The 18703-nt window shown below is 44.4% G+C and overlaps 1 pseudogene; it reads right to left on the reverse strand.

Annotated features, from left to right (window-relative positions):
• The window catches only part of LOC135540434 (plasma membrane calcium-transporting ATPase 2-like), a 239611-nt pseudogene that overhangs the window by 157840 nt on the left and 63068 nt on the right, over window positions 1-18703 (reverse strand).

Here is an 18703-nt window from a genome sequence, read left to right on the forward strand (position 1 = left end):
AGGTGACTCTTGTCCATTAGCAATATGTTTAAGCGGTGAGGTACCATCACCAAAAGCGACATTTTGAAATCAACCCAAACGAGCGATGGAGAGGTACCAGTATCACTGCCCAGACATCCCTATGTCATCGGGCCAGTCAATTTGGCATTCCTGCATGATTTTTATGGCATGACAAATTGGTGATGATGACTGCCCAGTTAACCATATGGCAAATGCACAGTGACTTTGCAAAAGTGAGAAAACATGACCAAATGGACATTCTGAAATCAACCCTAACGAGTGATGGAGAGGTACCAGAATCACTGCCAAGCCATCCCGAGTTCATCGGGCCAGTCAATTTGGCATTCCTGCACAAATTTTCAGTGACTTTGCAAAAGTAAGGAACATTTGCAATATGTTTTAACAGTGAGGTACCATCACCAAAAGCGACATTCTGAAATCAACCCAAACGAGCCATGGAGAGGTACCAGTATCACTGCCCAGCCATCCCGAGGTCATCGGGCCAGTCAATTTGGCATTCCTGCAAAAATTTTCAGTGACTTTGCAAAAGTAAGGAACATTTGCAATATGTTTTAACAGTGAGGTACCATCACCAAAAGCGACATTCTGAAATCAACCCAAACGAGCCATGGAGAGGTACCAGTATCACTGCCCAGCCATCCTGAGGTCATCTGGCCAGTCAATTTGGCATTCCTGCAAAAATTTTCAGTGACTTTGCAAAAGTAAGGAACATTTGCAATATGTTTTAACAGTGAGGTACCATCACCAAAAGCGACATTCTGAAATCAACCCAAACGAGCCATGGAGAGGTACCAGTATCACTGCCCAGCCATCCTGAGGTCATCGGGCCAGTCAATTTGGCATTCCTGCACAAATTTTCAGTGACTTTGCAAAAGTAAGGAACATTTGCAATATGTTTTAACAGTGAGGTACCATCACCAAAAGCGACATTCTGAAATCAACCCAAACGAGCGATGGAGAGGTACCAGTATCACTGCCCAGCCATCCTGAGGTCATCGGGCCAGTCAATTTGGCATTCCTGCATGATTTTTATAGCATGACAAATTGGTGATGGTGACTGCCCAGTTAACCATATGGCAAATGCACAGTGACTTTGAAAGAGTGAGAAAAATCACCAAATGGACATTCTGAAATCAGCCCAAACGAGCGATGGAGAGGTACCAGTATCACTGCCCAGCCATCCCGAGGTCATCGGGCCAGTCAATTTGGCATTCCTGCAAGAATTTTTTGTGACTTTGCAAAAGTAAGGAACATTTGCAATATGTTTAAGCGGTGAGGTACCATCACCAAAAGCGACATTCTGAAATCAACCCAAACGAGCGATGGAGAGGTACCAAAATCACTGCCCAGCCATCCCTATGTCATCGGGCCAGTCATTTTGGCATTCCTGCATGATTTTTATGGCATGACAAATTGGTGATGGTGACTGCCCAGTTAACCATATGGCAAATGCACAGTGACTTTGCAAAAGTGAGAAAACATGACCAAATGGACATTCTGAAATCAACACAAACAATGGCATGACCATAGTGTCCAGACTGTGCCGAGTCCAACGAGGTGCCCCGCTTGACCGTAGCTCGCTCGGTCTGAGCGCGGCGACCATGAGAAAAATAGGCCCAATATGAAGCCTTCACCAGTACGTCATTTGATTTTGGGTGACAGCGGCGGAACCGTTAGGTTTAGAAAGACAATTCAACCACAGGACTGTTCCTAAGGTCCTCCTGATCTGTCCAAGCCTATCCTTGACCGTGTGACATTAACCCTTCACAGTCAAAAGAAGGTGTTTACATAAAAACTGTGTTCATTGACTTCTCTCCCCATAGGAATACATTGGCTGCTCCACTAAATACAACCTGGAGTCTATATGGGTTATGAATGTTGTATGAACCTGTCTTTGGTACCAGTCCATCAGACCACTATAAGGTCTACCTGTGTCGATTCTAAGCTTCCTGGACCAACCGGAAGTGGTCCAAATCGCCCTAAAAGTGTATACCCATACACTGCCTGCAATTTGATGGACATAGTGCATTGAACCCTGTGTAAATCAGTCAGTTTTCATGGTAAAGACTTAAAACTCAGGATTCTCTAATGGAATAGCCCAATGAGGATGTATGTTGAGTTACAGCTTCCTGTGCCAACCGGAAGTGCCATAATTGGTGTCTCAGGGGCTGTTTGGAGGGGTTAAAAAATCAGATCTTTCCAAAACTTCATATATATGATTAGGCAATCCCCATGAACTGTAAATCAGTCATTTTTCCCATAAAAATTCAAAGGAAAACTAAATCACACAGATACACAACATGGATGGAGGGACGTATCATTGGGGTGCGTAGAGACTGACAGTGCCTCCAATAGTTAGCTTTGAATGATATCAAATTGACTGAAGGACAGTGACTTGCAGGTGACTCTTGTCCATTAGCAATATGTTTAAGCGGTGAGGTACCATCACCAAAAGTGACATTCTGAAATCAACCCTAACGAACGATGGAGAGGTACCAGTATCACTGCCCAGCCATCCCGAGGTCATCGGGCCAGTCAATTTGGCATTCCTGCAAAAATTTTCAGTGACTTTGAAAAAGTAAGGAACATTTGCAATATGTTTTAACAGTGAGGTACCATCACCAAAAGCGACATTCTGAAATCAACCCAAAAGAGCCATGGAGAGGTACCAGTATCACTGCCCAGCCATCCCGAGGTCATCGGGCCAGTCAATTTGGCATTCCTGCAAAAAAAAATTGTGACTTTGCAAAAGTAAGGAACATTTGCAATATGTTTTAACAGTGAGGTACCATCACCAAAAGCGACATTCTGAAATCAACCCAAACGAGCCATGGAGAGGTACCAGTATCACTGCCCAGACATCCCTATGTCATCGGGCCAGTCAATTTGGCATTCCTGCATGATTTTTATGGCATGACAAATTGGTGATGGTGACTGCCCAGTTAACCATATGGCAAATGCACAGTGACTTTGAAAGAGTGAGAAAAATCACCAAATGGACATTCTGAAATCAGCCCAAACGAGCGATGGAGAGGTACCAGAATCACTGCCAAGCCATCCCGAGTTCATCGGGCCAGTCAATTTGGCATTCCTGCACAAATTTTCAGTGACTTTGCAAAAGTAAGGAACATTTGCAATATGTTTTAACAGTGAGGTACCATCACCAAAAGCGACATTCTGAAATCAACCCAAACGAGCCATGGAGAGGTACCAGTATCACTGCCCAGCCATCCCGAGGTCATCGGGCCAGTCAATTTGGCATTCCTGCAAAAATTTTCAGTGACTTTGCAAAAGTAAGGAACATTTGCAATATGTTTTAACAGTGAGGTACCATCACCAAAAGCGACATTCTGAAATCAACCCAAACGAGCCATGGAGAGGTACCAGTATCACTGCCCAGACATCCCTGTGTCATCGGGCCAGTCAATTTGGCATTCCTGCATGATTTTTATGGCATGACAAATTGGTGATGGTGACTGCCCAGTTAACCATATGGCAAATGCACAGTGACTTTGAAAGAGTGAGAAAAATCACCAAATGGACATTCTGAAATCAGCCCAAACGAGCCATGGAGAGGTACCAGTATCACTGCCCAGCCATCCCGAGGTCATCGGGCCAGTCAATTTGGCATTCCTGCAAGAATTTTTTGTGACTTTGCAAAAGTAAGGAACATTTGCAATATGTTTAAGCGGTGAGGTACCATCACCAAAAGCGACATTCTGAAATCAACCCAAAAGAGCCATGGAGAGGTACCAGTATCACTGCCCAGACATCCCGAGGTCATCGGGCCAGTCAATTTGGCATTCCTGCGTGATTTTTACAGCATGACAAATTGGTAATGGTGACTGCCCAGTTAACCATATGGCAAATGCACAGTGACTTTGAAAGAGTGAGAAAAATCACCAAATGGACATTCTGGAATCGACCCTAACGAGTGATGGAGAGGTACCAGAATCACTGCCAAGCCATCCCGAGTTCATCGGGCCAGTCAATTTGGCATTCCTGCAAAATTTTCAGTGACTTTGCAAAAGTAAGGAACATTTGCAATATGTTTTAACAGTGAGGTACCATCACCAAAAGCGACATTCTGAAATCAACCCAAACGAGCCATGGAGAGGTACCAGTATCACTGCCCAGCCATCCCGAGGTCATCGGGCCAGTCAATTTGGCATTCCTGCAAAATTTTCAGTGACTTTGCAAAAGTAAGGAACATTTGCAATATGTTTTAACAGTGAGGTACCATCACCAAAAGCGACATTCTGAAATCAACCCAAACGAGCGATGGAGAGGTACCAGAATCACTGCCCAGCCATCCCGAGTTCATCGGGCCAGTCAATTTGGCATTCCTGCATGATTTTTATGGCATGACAAATTGGTGATGGTGAATGCCCAGTTAACCATATGGCAAATGCACAGTGACTTTGCAAAAGTGAGAAAACATAAACAAATGGACATGATGAAATCAACACCACGAGTGATTGAAAGGAACAACAATCACTGCCCGGCCATCCCGAGTTCATCAGGCCAGTCAATTTTGCATTTCTGAAGGATTTTTGAGCATGTCAAATTTCTTATGACATTTGGCCCCCACAAAACATATGCCTTATGCACAAGCAAAAAAAAAAAAAACAAAAACATTATAATAATAAAATATGACTAAAGTATGTTGATACAGTTCTTATACGTGTGTAACTGACACAAAATTCGAAAAAATTTCGAAAAACGGTCCAGAAAGCACTTTTTTAGGGGTGTGTGAAGTTTTTTATGAAATTTAATAATTTTTGACTTTTGACTTCTGACTTCCTATGAAATCATATTGCAGATGGACAAAACACATGCAATATGCGCAAGTAAAAAAAAAAAAAAAAAATTATGATAATAAAATATGACTAAAGTATGTTGATACAGTTCTTATACGTGTGTAACTGACACAAAATGCGAAAAATTTCGAAAAACGGTCCAGAAAGCACTTTTTTAGGGGTGTGTGAAGTTTTTTATGAAATTTAAGAATTTTTGACTTTTGACTTCTGACTTCCTATGAAATCATATTGCAAATGGACAAAACATATGCAATATGCGCAAGTAAAAAAATTAAAAAAATTATGTTAATAAAATTGGACAAAAGTATTTTCATACAGTTCTTATACATGTGTAATTGTCAAAAAAGCGAAAGAATTTCGAAAAACGGTCCAGAAAGCACTTTTTTAAGGGGTGATACGTTTTTTTCAAAAAATTCGTTTTTTCAAAATTTGGCTTTTGGATGTTGACTTGGAGTCCAATACCAATATGAAAAACCATGGTGGAGTGCAATCGCCACCTGTTGGATTTTTGAAGTGTTACAACTGGCAATACCCATATGGCAATAGCAGTAAACTTTGCATGAATCAACGCCGCTTTGGGTGGTATTGGCCAATGTGTGCATGGTTTGGCCTATGCCAATAACTTGCCATTCATTTTTGTCCACTACGGGGGTGAAATCCCTTACATGTTGAGTGCCCTTCTCTATAAGCGTTAGAAAAGTCATTCGTACATTTAGTTTTTTACAGAGAAATCGCATTGTATTTGGTCAAACACAATTTTTTCCAACATTTTGCTAAGAGCTGGCAGCAAGCTGATAGGTCTGCTGTCAGAACCAGTAAAGGCCGCTTTACCACTCTTGGGTAGCGGAATGACTTTGGCTTCCCTCCAGGCCTCTTGGGCAGCGGAATGACTTTGGCTTCCCTCCAGGCCTCTTGGGCAGCGGAATGACTTTGGCTTCCTCCAGGCCTCTTGGGCAGCGGAATGACTTTGGCTTCCCTCCAGGCCTCTTGGGCAGCGGAATGACTTTGGCTTCCTCCAGGCCTCTTGGGTAGTGGAATGACTTTGGCTTCCCTCCAGGCCTCTTGGGTAGCGGAATGACTTTGGCTTCACTCCAGGCCTCTTGGGTAGTGGAATGACTTTGGCTCCCCTCCAGGCCTCTTGGGCAGCGGAATGACTTTGGCTTCCCTCCAGGCCTGAGGACAAAGACGTTCCTCTCAGCTCAGATAATGACAGACAGGTAGAGTCAGTCCTCACTAGCTTTCCATCTAAGTTGTCAGGAGATTTGTTATTATTTTTTACAAATTTTCAAACTTGAAATGCTTTTCTGTCATTATTTTTTTTTTATGTGTGAGTACAATGGCTCACTGTTCTTTGTTGGCATTTCCTGCCTAAGTTTCCCCACTTTGCCAATGAAGCATTCATTAAAATAATTGGCAACATGAAATGGTTTTGTGATGAATAAGCCATCTGATTCGATTAAATATGGAGTTGAATTTGTCTTTCTGCCAATAATTTCAATTAAAGTAAGCCCAATTTTTCTTTCCATAATTCTTTATATCATTGATATTGGCTTCATAATACGTTTGTTGTTGTTGTTGTCACATCATTTCTCAATTTGCAGTAAGTCAGCCAGTCTTAGTAAGTGCAGGAAGTGCAGCCAGACTTATTTGCCCCATCACTTTCAGCCACACAGTTTTTCAATTCCTCATCAATCCATGGAGATTTAACAGCTCTAAGTCAGTTTCTTAACAGGTGTTTATCAATCATTGTATGAATCAATTTCATAAATTCATCAAGTGCAGCATCTGGATGCTCCTCATTAATCACATCAGATCAACAAATAATTTTAAACATCATCCCAATAAGAGTCACAGCAAAATATTTTGTATGATCACTTATACACTATTTATGGCCCAGCTGTTGTAACTTTGTATTTCCTGGATATAGCCACTATATTGTGATGACTGCATCCAATGGGTTCGGGTATACAACAACAAAGTTATACAGTATTAGTAGAAATGTGATCAATATATGTGGATTATCTTGTTCCTGTAGTGTTTTTAAACACCCTGGTTGGTTGATTAATAACCTGAACCAGATTACAGACACTGGTTACAGTGAGAAGCTTCCTGTTGAGCAGACAGCTTGATGAAAACCAGTCAATATTCATGTCCCCAAGAAAGTAGACCTCTCTGTTTACATCACATACACAATCAAGCATTTCACACATATTATTTAGATACTGACTGTTAGCCCCTGGTTGTCTATAGCAACACCCCAAAAGAAAAGGCTTCAGATGTACCAAGGGAACCTGCAACCACAACACTTCAATAACACCTGACATAAGATATTCTCTAAGCATTACAGAGATGTGGTTCTAATATATACAGCAACACCTCCCCCATAAGCATACCTGTCTCTTCTTATATCCTTGTATTGCTACTGATGCATCATCACATGAACTATCTAAGTGAGACTCAGAAATGGCTAATATAGGAATGTTATCTGATGTTAGCAGGTTATTGATTTCATGAAGCTTTTTTCTAAGGCTACATATATTAATATGGGCTATTTTCAGCCATTTCCCGGGTAGCTGATCAGAGATAGACACATGGAAAAGAGCAAACAAAGCAAGATAAAAATATACATTCAGCATTAATCAATTGGTGTGTGTGAGCCGGGGTTGAAGGGAGACCATGCTGAAGTCTTTCTGTTCCATGTCCAGGTGTTTCTGTTCCATGTCCGGGTGTTTCTATTCCATGTCCAGGTGTTTCTATTCCATGTCCATGTGTTTCTATTCCATGTCCATGTGTTTCTATTCCATGTGCAGGTGTTTCTATTCCATGTCCAGGTGTTTCTATTCTATGTCCAGGTGTTTCTATTCCATGTCCAGGTGTTTCTATTCCATGTCCATGTGTTTCTATTCCATGACCTGGTGTTTCTATTCCATGTCCAGATGCTTCTATTCCATGTCCAGGTGTTTCTATTCCATGACCTGGTGTTTCTATTCCATGTCCAGGTATTTCTTTTCCATGACCTGGTGTTTCTATTCCATGTCCAGGTATTTCTTTTCCATGACCTGGTGTTTCTATTCCATGTCCAGATGCTTCTATTCCATGACCTGGTGTTTCTATTCCATGTCCAGGGTTCTGCTATTCCATGACCTGGTGTTTCTATTCCATGTCCAGATGTTTCTATTCCATGTCCAGATGCTTCTATTCCATGACCTGGTGTTTCTATTCCATGTCCAGGTGTTTCTATTCCATGTCCAGGGTTCTGCTATTCCATGACCTGGTGTTTCTATTCCATGACCTGGTGTTTCTATTCCATGACCTGGTGTTTCTATTCCATGTCCAGGTGTTTCTATTCCATGTCCAGGTGTTTCTATTCCATGTCCAGGGTTCTGCTATTCCATGTCCGGGTTTTTACATAATGCGTAGATCCTTCATCCATGTGGTGATAGAACCTTGTCCTCACTAGTACATCCTCGTTTTGCAATACTAAAATAGGACACCACTATAACCGATCTGGCTGAACTGGGGTCCTGTGTGGCTCAGTCGGTAGAGCATGGCGCTTGCAACGCCAAGCGTCGTGGGTTCGCTTCCCGCTAGGGCCACCCATATGTAAAAGTAGTGGCCCCAGCCGACTTGTAAGTCGCTTTGGACAAAAGCGTCTGCTAAATGGGATATATTATTATTATATTTATTATTTAACTATAGGCTACCATGTCCGTGTGCGGAAAGATTCATTCATTTTGAATGTTATATTGTTTTTGTGCATGTCTGAGTGATATTATAAAACTATAAAATAACACATACTGTATGGAATCATGTAGTAACCAAAAAAAGTGTTAATGAAATCAACATTTTTTTTATATTTGAGATTCTTCAAAGTAGCCACCTTTTGCCTTGATGACAGCTTTGGCATTCTCTCAACCAGCTTCACAAGGTAGTCACCTGGAATGCATTTCAATGAACAGATGTGCATTGTTAAAAGTTGATTTGTGAATTTCTTTCCTTCTTAATGAGTTTGAGCCAATCAGTTGAGTTGTCACAAGGTAGGGGTGGTATACAGAAGACAGCCCTATTTGGTAAAAGACCAAGTCCATATTATGGCAAGGACAGCTCAAATGAGCAGAGAAACGACAGTCCATCATTACTTTAAGACATGAAGGTCAGTCAATCCAGAACATTTCAAGAACTTAGATAGTGCAGAGGGCAAGTTAATTATCTCACATCTCAGAAAATATTTGTGATGTTGTACTTCTTGTTGACAAAATTTGTGCTAATGTTGGGTTTTTGAGCTAGCGCCCAATAGACTCCCATTCATTCCTTGAAGGAGAGCACTCCTTGTCCCAGAATCGCCCAGAATGCACCGCGTGGCCCATTGTCGCAGCACGGGCAACGTTTCCCATCTCCTCAAAAGTATATTTGCCGTTGTGAATGTCAGACTCAACTCTGTAAGGCAAATCAATCTGCAGATTGAACATGGTGAGATTGTAGACTCATAAAGTGCAGTTTGTTTAGGTGATTTTACAGCTACCTAGGTACTTTACATGCTGGTATTGTCTTTAGTATTATGCTTGAAGCTATCTACCAAGCTAGCCAGTCAGCCCATAGAGAGAGCATTGTACTGTGGAAGATGTACACGACTTGAGCTACAACAGATTTACACAAATATTTTCAATTTTGCTACCCAAACTTATTACAATACAGACCCCCTCTCAGACCCTCTCAGACCCCCCCTCAGACCCCCTCTCAGACCCCTCTCAGACCCCCTCTCAGACCCCCTCTCAGACCCCCTCTCAGACCCCTATCAGACCCCCTCTCAGACCCCTTCAGACCCCTTCAGACCCCCTCTCAGACCCCCTCTCAGACCCCCTCTCAGACCCCTCTCAGACCCCCTCTCAGACCCCCTCTCAGACCCCCTCTCAGACCCCTCTCAGACCCCTTCAGACCCCTTCAGACCCCTCTCAGACCCCTCTCAGACCCCCTCTCAGACCCCCTCTCAGACCCCTCTCAGACCCCCTCTCAGACCCCCTCTCAGACCCCCTCTCAGACCCCTTCAGACCCCTCTCAGACCCCCTCTCAGACCTCTCTCAGACCCCTATCAGACCCCTCTCAGACCCCCTCTCAGACCCCTATCAGACCCCCTCTCAGACCCCCTATCAGACCCCTCTCAGACCCATTCAGACCCCTCTCAGACCTCTCTCAGACCCCTATCAGACCCTCTCAGACCCCCTCTCAGACCCCTATCAGACCCCTCTCAGACCCCCTATCAGACCCCTCTCAGACCCATTCAGACCCCTCTCAGACCCCTCTCAGACCCCTTCAGACCCCTTCAGACCCCCTCTCAGACCCCCTCTCAGACCTCTCTCAGACCCCCTCTCAGACCCCCTCTCAGACCCCTCTCAGACCCCTTCAGACCCCCTCTCAGACCCCCTCTCAGACCTCTCTCAGACCCCCTCTCAGACCCCCTCTCAGACCCCTCTCAGACCCCTTCAGACCCCCTCTCAGACCCCTCTCAGACCCTCTCAGACCCATTCAGACCCCTCTCAGACCCCTTTCAGACCCCTATCAGACCCCTCTCAGACCCCTCTCAGACCCCCTCTCAGACCCCCTCTCAGACCCCCTCTCAGACCCCTCTCAGACCCCCTCTCAGACCCCTCTCAGACCTCCTCTCAGACCCCTCTCAGACCCCCTATCAGACCCCTCTCAGATCCCCTCTCAGATCCCCTCTCAGACCCCTCTCAGACCCCTATCAGACCCCCTCTCAGACCCCCTCTCAGACCCCCTCTCAGACCCCCTCTCAGACCCCCTCTCTATCTGGCAGTTCTATCTGGACTCAACTGTAACAGTGACTATCAATCTGGCAGTTCTATCTGGACTCAACTAGAACAGTGACTATCAATCTGGCAGTTCTATCTGGACTCAACTAGAACAGTGATTATCTATATGCAGATAGAACACACAGTTATTTACATAATAATGAGCCTTCTGGCATTTCTCACATTAATGTAGGCCGTAACAAGGCCTTTACGGAGCTATGTAACACTGTAGCACCCTGTAACAGGGCCTTCACAGAGCTATGTAACACTGTAGCATCCTGTAACAGGGCCTTCATGGAGCTATGTAACACTGTAGCACCCTGTAACAGGGCCTTCACAGAGCTATGTAACACTACAGCATCCTGTAACAGGGCCTTCACGGAGCTATGTAACACTGTAGCACCCTGTAACAGGGCCTTCACGGAGCTATGTAACACTGTAGCATCCTGTAACAGGGCCTTCACGGAGCTATGTAACACTACAGCACCCTGTAACAGTGCCTTCACGGAGCTATGTAACACTGTAGCATCCTGTAACAGGGCCTTCACGGAGCTATGTAACACTGTAGCACCCTGTAACAGGGCCTTCATGGAGCTATGTAACACTGTAGCACCCTGTAACAGGGCCTTCACAGAGCTATGTAACACTACAGCATCCTGTAACAGGGCCTTCACGGAGCTATGTAACACTGTAGCACCCTGTAACAGGGCCTTCACGGAGCTATGTAACACTGTAGCATCCTGTAACAGGGCCTTCACGGAGCTATGTAACACTGTAGCACCCTGTAACAGGGCCTTCACAGAGCTATGTAACACTACAGCATCCTGTAACAGGGCCTTCACGGAGCTATGTAACACTGTAGCACCCTGTAACAGGGCCTTCACGGAGCTATGTAACACTGTAGCATCCTGTAACAGGGCCTTCACGGAGCTATGTAACACTACAGCACCCTGTAACAGTGCCTTCACGGAGCTATGTAACACTGTAGCATCCTGTAACAGGGCCTTCACGGAGCTATGTAACACTGTAGCATCCTGTAACAGGGCCTTCATGGAGCTATGTAACACTGTAGCACCCTGTAACAGGGCCTTCACAGAGCTATGTAACACTACAGCATCCTGTAACAGGGCCTTCACGGAGCTATGTAACACTGTAGCACCCTGTAACAGGGCCTTCACGGAGCTATGTAACACTGTAGCATCCTGTAACAGGGCCTTCACGGAGCTATGTAACACTACAGCACCCTGTAACAGTGCCTTCACGGAGCTATGTAACACTGTAGCATCCTGTAACAGGGCCTTCACGGAGCTATGTAGCACTGTAGCACCCTGTAACAGGGCCTTCATGGAGCTATGTAACACTGTAGCACCCTGTAACAGGGCCTTCACGGAGCTATGTAACACTGTAGCACCCTGTAACAGGGCCTTCACGGAGCTATGTAACACTGTAGCACCCTGTAACAGGGCCTTTACGGAGCTATGTAACACTACAGCACCCTGTAACAGGGCCTTCACGGAGCTATGTAACACTGTAGCACCCTGTAGCAGGGCCTTCACGGAGCTATGTAACACTGTAGCACCCTGTAGCAGGGCCTTCACGGAGCTATGTAACACTGTAGCACCCTGCAACAGGGCCTTCACGGAGCTATAACACTGTAGCACCCTGTAGCAGGGCCTTCACGGAGCTATGTAACACTGTAGCACCCTGTAACAGGGCCTTCACGGAGCTATGTAACACTGTAGCACCCTGTAACAGGGCCTTCACGGAGCTATGTAACACTACAGCACCCTGTAACAGGGCCTTCACGGAGCTATGTAACACTGCAGCACCCTGTAACAGGGCCTTCACGGAGCTATGTAACACTGTAGCACCCTGTAACAGCGCCTTCACGGAGCTATGTAACACTGTAGCACCCTGTAACAGCGCCTTCACGGAGCTATGTAACACTGTAGCACCCTGTAACAGCGCCTTCACGGAGCTATGTAACACTGTAGCACCCTGTAACAGCGCCTTCACGGAGCTATGTAACACTTACTCTGCAGCTTCTGTCGCGCCTTCAAACCCTGTTAGCGTATTGGCTGTGAATGCATCCCAAACGGCACCCGTTCCATAAGGCCAATGGTCAACAGTAGTGTACTACACAGCCATTTTGTGAGCCAGACTGTGTCTTCATTCAACATTTTCCAGCTCACCTGAAGGTTATGTCTCTGGTGAACACTTCATTACACCCCTTCCTCTACTCCGCTCACATCTCCCCCACCTCCCCCCTCATAAATTATTCCACCCCCTCAGATCTCCCCCGCCTCCCCTGAGAAACCCCCTCCCAGATCTCCCCCGCCCCTCCTCAGAAACTATCCCCCCTCAGATCTCCCCCGCCTCCCCCTCAGAAACTATCCCCCCCCTCAGATCTCCCCCGCCTCCCCCTCAGAAACTATCCCCCCTCAGATCTCCCCCCCGCCTCCCCTCAGAAACTATCCCCCTCAGATCTCCCCCGCCTCCCCCTCAGAAACTATCCCCCTCAGATCTCCCCCGCCTCCCCCTCAGAAACTACCCCCCTCAGATCTCCCCCGCCTCCCCCTCAGAAACTATCCCCCCCCCCCTCAGATCTCCCCCCGCCTCCCCCTCAGAAACTATCCCCCTCAGATCTCCCCCGCCTCCCCTCAGAAACTATCCCCCCCTCAGATCTCCCCCCACCTCCCCCTCATAAATTATTCCCCCCCCAGATCTCACCTCCCTCCCCTCAGAAACCATTCTCCCCCCAGATCTCACCTCCCCCCCCTCAGAAACCATTCTCCCCCCAGATCTCACCTCCTCCCCTCAGAAACCATTCTCCCCCCAGATCTCACCTCCCTCCCCCTCAGAAACCATTCTTCCCCCCAGATCTCCCCCGGATCTCACCGATCATTCCAAAAACTTCCCAATGCACAGTCACTCCTGTTAACAAGACTTAAGGGATCATGTTTAGCTAGTATGACAACACGGTAGTGATGAGCTCGTACACAATTAGTGTTTTTCCATTACAGCGCCAGTGTTTTCACCAGAAGGCCATGTCCTGGCCGTTCTGCCTCCCTAGGTGACAAAAAAAACTAGTGTTACCCAGCTCCTATCCCGGCAAAATGAATAGTGTACAATGTTGGCCAGCAGGGCTATTCTACAGCCCCATCCACGTGGTCCCGTATAACTATTCTAATAGGATCACATGACCTGGCCTCCACAATCACCTGATCTCAACCCAACTGAGATGGTTTGGGATGGGTTGTCGTGCAGAGTGAAGGAAAAGCAGCCTCCAGCATATGTGGGAACTCCAGGTGTAGCTGGTTGAGAGAATGCCAAGAGGGTGCAAAGCTGTCATCAAGGCAAAGGGTGGCTACTTTGAATAATCTAAAATCTCAAATATATTTGGACTTGTTTAACACTTTTTAGGTTCCTGCATGATTCCATATGTGTTATTTCACAGTATTAATGTCTTCACTATTATTCTACAATGTAGAGAAAAAAATAAAAATAAAGAAAAACCCTTGAATGAGGAGGTGTGTCCAAACTGTTGACTGGTACTGTATGTGATGGGATGTATTGTCATTATGGACAGTATGTGGATTTAATATGTAGTACAGTCGTGGCCAAAAGTTTTGAGAATGACACAAATATGAATTTTCACAAAGTCTGTTGCCTCAGTGTTGCTAGATGTTACTATGGAATACTGAAGTATAATTACAAGCATTTCATATGTGAAATGTCAAAGGCTTTTATTGACAATTACATGAAGTTGATGCAAAGAGTCAATATTTGCAGTGTTGTCTCTTCTTTTCCAAGACCTCTGCAATCCGTCCTGGCATGCTGTCAATTAACTTCTGGCAGCCCATTCTTGCATAATCAATACTTGGAGTTTGTCAGAATTTGTGGGATTTTGTTTGTCTACCCACTTCTTGAGGATTTACAACAAGTTCTCAATGGGATTGAGGTCTGGGGAGTTTCCTGGCCATGGACCCAAAATATCAATGTGTTGTTCGTCACCAAACTGTTCCTGGGTGGTTGGGAGAAGTTGCTCTCTGAGAATGTGTTGGTACCATTCATTATTCATGGCTGAGAAACAACCCCACACATTAATGGTCTCAGGATGCTTTACTGTTGGCATGACACAGGACTGATGGTAGCGCTCACCTTGTCTTCTCCGGACAAGCTTTTTTCCAGATGCCCCAAACAATCAGAAAGGGGATTCATCAGAGAACATGACTTTACCCCAGTCCTCAGCAGTCCAATCCCTGTACCTTTTGCAGAATATCAGCATGTCCCTGATGTTTTTCCTGGAGAGAAGTGGCTTCTTTGCTGCCCTTCTTGACACCAGGCCATCCTCCAAAAGTCCTTGTCTCACTGTGCGTGCATATGCACTCATACCTGCCTGCTGACATTCCTGAGCAAGCTCTGTACTGGTTCGTGCCCCGATCCCGCAGCTGAATCAACTTTAGGAGATGGTCCGACTTTCTTGGACGACCTGAAGCCTTCTGCAGAAATGCAGTGGAAATGTTTTTTTGGGGATTCAGTTCATTTGGATGAAAAGAGGGACTTTGCAATTTATTGCAACTCATCTGATCACTTTTCACAACATTCTGGAGGATATGCAAATTGCCTTCATATAAACTGAGGCAGCAGACTTTGTGAAAATAATATTTTAATATTTGTATAAATCTCAACTTTTGGCCACGACTGTATATCTGTAGAATACATAGGATAGAATAGTATAGATACAGCAATAGTTAAATAAGATGGACTTGACTAGAATGCAGTATATACATATGAAATGAGTAAAACAGTATTAAAGGGATCTGTGTTCCAGTATTAAAGGGATCTGTGTCCCATTATTAAATGGATCTGTGTCCCATTATTAAAGGGATCTGTGTTCCATTATTAAAGGGATCTGTGTCCCATTATGAAAGGGATCTGTGTCCCATTATTAAAGGGATCTGTGTTCCATTATTAAAGGGATCTGTGTCCCATTATGAAAGGGATCTGTGTCCCATTATTAAAGGGATCTGTGTTCCAGTATTAAAGGGATCTGTGTCCCATTATTAAAGGGATCTGTGTCCCATTATTAAAGGGATCTGTGTCCCATTATTAAAGGGATCTGTGTTCCATTATTAAAGGGATCTGTGTCCCATTATTAAAGGGATCTGTGTCCCATTATTAAAGGGATCTGTGTTCCAGTATTAAAGGGATCTGTGTCCCATTATTAAAGGGATCTGTGTTCCAGTATTAAAGGGATCTGTGTCCCATTATTAAAGGGATCTGTGTCCCATTATTAAAGGGATCTGTGTCCCATTATTAAAGGGATCTGTGTTCCATTATTAAAGGGATCTGTGTCCCATTATTAAAGGGATCTGTGTCCCATTATTAAAGGGATCTGTGTTCCAGTATTAAAGGGATCTGTGTCCCATTATTAAAGGGATCTGTGTTCCATTATTAAAGGGATCTGTGTCCCATTATTAAAGGGATCTGTGTTCCATTATTAAAGGGATCTGTGTCCCATTATTAAAGGGATCTGTGTTCCAGTATTAAAGGGATCTGAGTCCCATTATTAAAGGGATCTGTGTCCCATTATTAAAGGGATCTGTGTCCCATTATTAAAGGGATCTGTGTCCCATTATTAAAGGGATCTGTGTCCCATTATTAAAGGGATCTGTGTCCCATTATTAAAGGGATCTGTGTCCCATTATTAAAGGGATCTGTGTTCCATTATTAAAGGGATCTGTGTTCCATGTCTATGTACACTACCTTTCAAAAGTTTGGGGTCATTTAGAAATGGGCTTGTTTTTTAATGAAAATTTTAAAAATTGTCCATTAAAATAACATCAATTTGATCAGAAATACAGTGGAAATTGTTAATGTTGTAAATTAATATTGTAACTGGAAACAGCAGATTTTGAATGTGAGGTTATTTTCCTGGCACCACACTCCGGGTGCCATCAACTCCTCCCTATTGGCTGTCTCATCATTGTTGGTAATCAAGCCTACAATTGTTGTGTCGTCTGCAAACTTGATGATTGAGCTGGAGGCGTGCATGGCTACATAGTCATGGGTGAACAGGGATTACTGGAGGGGCTGAGCACGAACCCTTGTGGGGTCCCAGTGTTGAGAATCAGTGAAGTGGAGATGTTGTTTCCTACCTTCACCACCTAGGGGTGACCCATCGGGAAGTACAGGACCCATTTTCATAGAGCAGTGTTCAGGCCCAGGGCCTCAAGCTTAATGATGAGCTTGGAGGGTACTGTGGTGTTGAATGCTGAGCTGAAGTCAATGAACAGCATTCTAACATAGGTCTTCTACTTGTCCATGTGGGATAAGGCAGAGTGCAGTGTGATGGCAATTGCATCGTCTGTGGATCTATTGGGGCGGTACGCAAATTGAAGTGAGTCTAGCATGACATGGGGAGGTGGAGGTGATATGATCCTTGACTAATCTCTGAAAGCACTTCATGATGACAGAAGTTACGGGCGATAGTGATTTAGTTCTGTTTCCAGCACCAAAGCTCTGGAGTCTCACTGGGCCGTGGCCTCAGTGTTTCTGCTCTCACTTGGGGCCAAAGCCAGGACACATATTTTTCAGCTTGCATTTATATAACAATGGCTAATTGTGAACATGGGCACCGAACACAGTTTCCTATCACCTTCTCACAAAGGAACAGTCTTGATGATGCAGAGGTTGTTGATTCTGCTCTTCACAAGTCCTCAGTGTCATCCCTAGTTATGGAAACACGGTTCCCAAAATATAACACAAGAGCCTACATAAACATTGCGACCAGCTCCGGCTCGCCAATTAGGCGATTAAGTCAAATTCACATAAATAGCCTATATGCCACTTGGGAACAGAAATGTTCTTTTGTTTTTTTGGACAGAATTATATGAGGTGTTATGTGTTGTTGAAGGTGCGTCAGTTTTGGCTCAGAAAATGCTGGGAAAAGCAGATGACCCCTCTTCATGAGATGTTGCCGATGATGATTCAGGCTCCTACGCAACTTTGCAGTATTTTTTTTTACTGTTATTAGCCCGGAATGTTCTTTGCATTATTACATACAGGCAGATTTTTTGTTGTTGTTGATATCAGCAAGGCGGAAACTCACCAGCATTTTGACCAGGAATACGACTTTCCTGAATTGTATCCTTCGTTCGTATCATTTAAGGCGATTAAACTCATCCCAGCTCCATTACGGCGGGAAAAGAAGTATTCAGACTTTTAGTCTGAAGGAGCACACCATCCACCGCTTCCAAGTATATTACTCGCTAATATTCAGTTGCTGGACAATGAAGTAGATAAGCTCAGGGCGAGGATCTCCTTCCAGATAGATATCAGGGACTCTGTTTCATGTAATCATGGCTCTCTCTGGATATACTGTCCCCATCCATACAGCCAGCTGGGACCGAGAGACTGAAACATGACTTCTATCTCAATGCCATCAAACTGTTAAACAGCCATCACTAGCACAGTGAGGCTGCTGCCTATGTACAGACTTGACATCATTGGCCACTTTAATAAATGGATTACGAGTCACTTTAATAATGTTTACATGTCTTGCATTACTCCTCGTATATATGTATATAATGTATTTTCTACCATCTATTGCATCTGGCCTATTCCTCTCGGTCATTGCTCATCCATATATTTTATATATGTATATATTCTTATTCCATTCCTTTACTTAGATGTGTGTATATTAGGTCGTTTTTGTGAAATTGTTAGATTCCAGAAGCACAAGTATTTCGCTACACTCGCAATAACATCTGCTAACCATATGACCATTAACATCTGCTAACCATGTCACCATTAACATCTGCTAACCATGTGACCAATAACATCTGCTATCCATGTGACCATTAACATCTGCTAACCATGTGACCAATAACATCTACTAACCATATGACCATTAACATCTGCTAACCATTTGACCATTAACATCTGCTAACCATGTCACCATTAACATCTGCTAACCATGTGACCATTAACATCTGCTAACCATGTGACCAATAAAATTGATTTGATTTGAAACACTAAAGTCTGGGCCTT

This window comes from Oncorhynchus masou, chromosome 5 (assembly GCF_036934945.1).
Source record: "Oncorhynchus masou masou isolate Uvic2021 chromosome 5, UVic_Omas_1.1, whole genome shotgun sequence".
In the NCBI taxonomy this organism is placed as follows: Eukaryota; Metazoa; Chordata; class Actinopteri; order Salmoniformes; family Salmonidae; genus Oncorhynchus; species Oncorhynchus masou.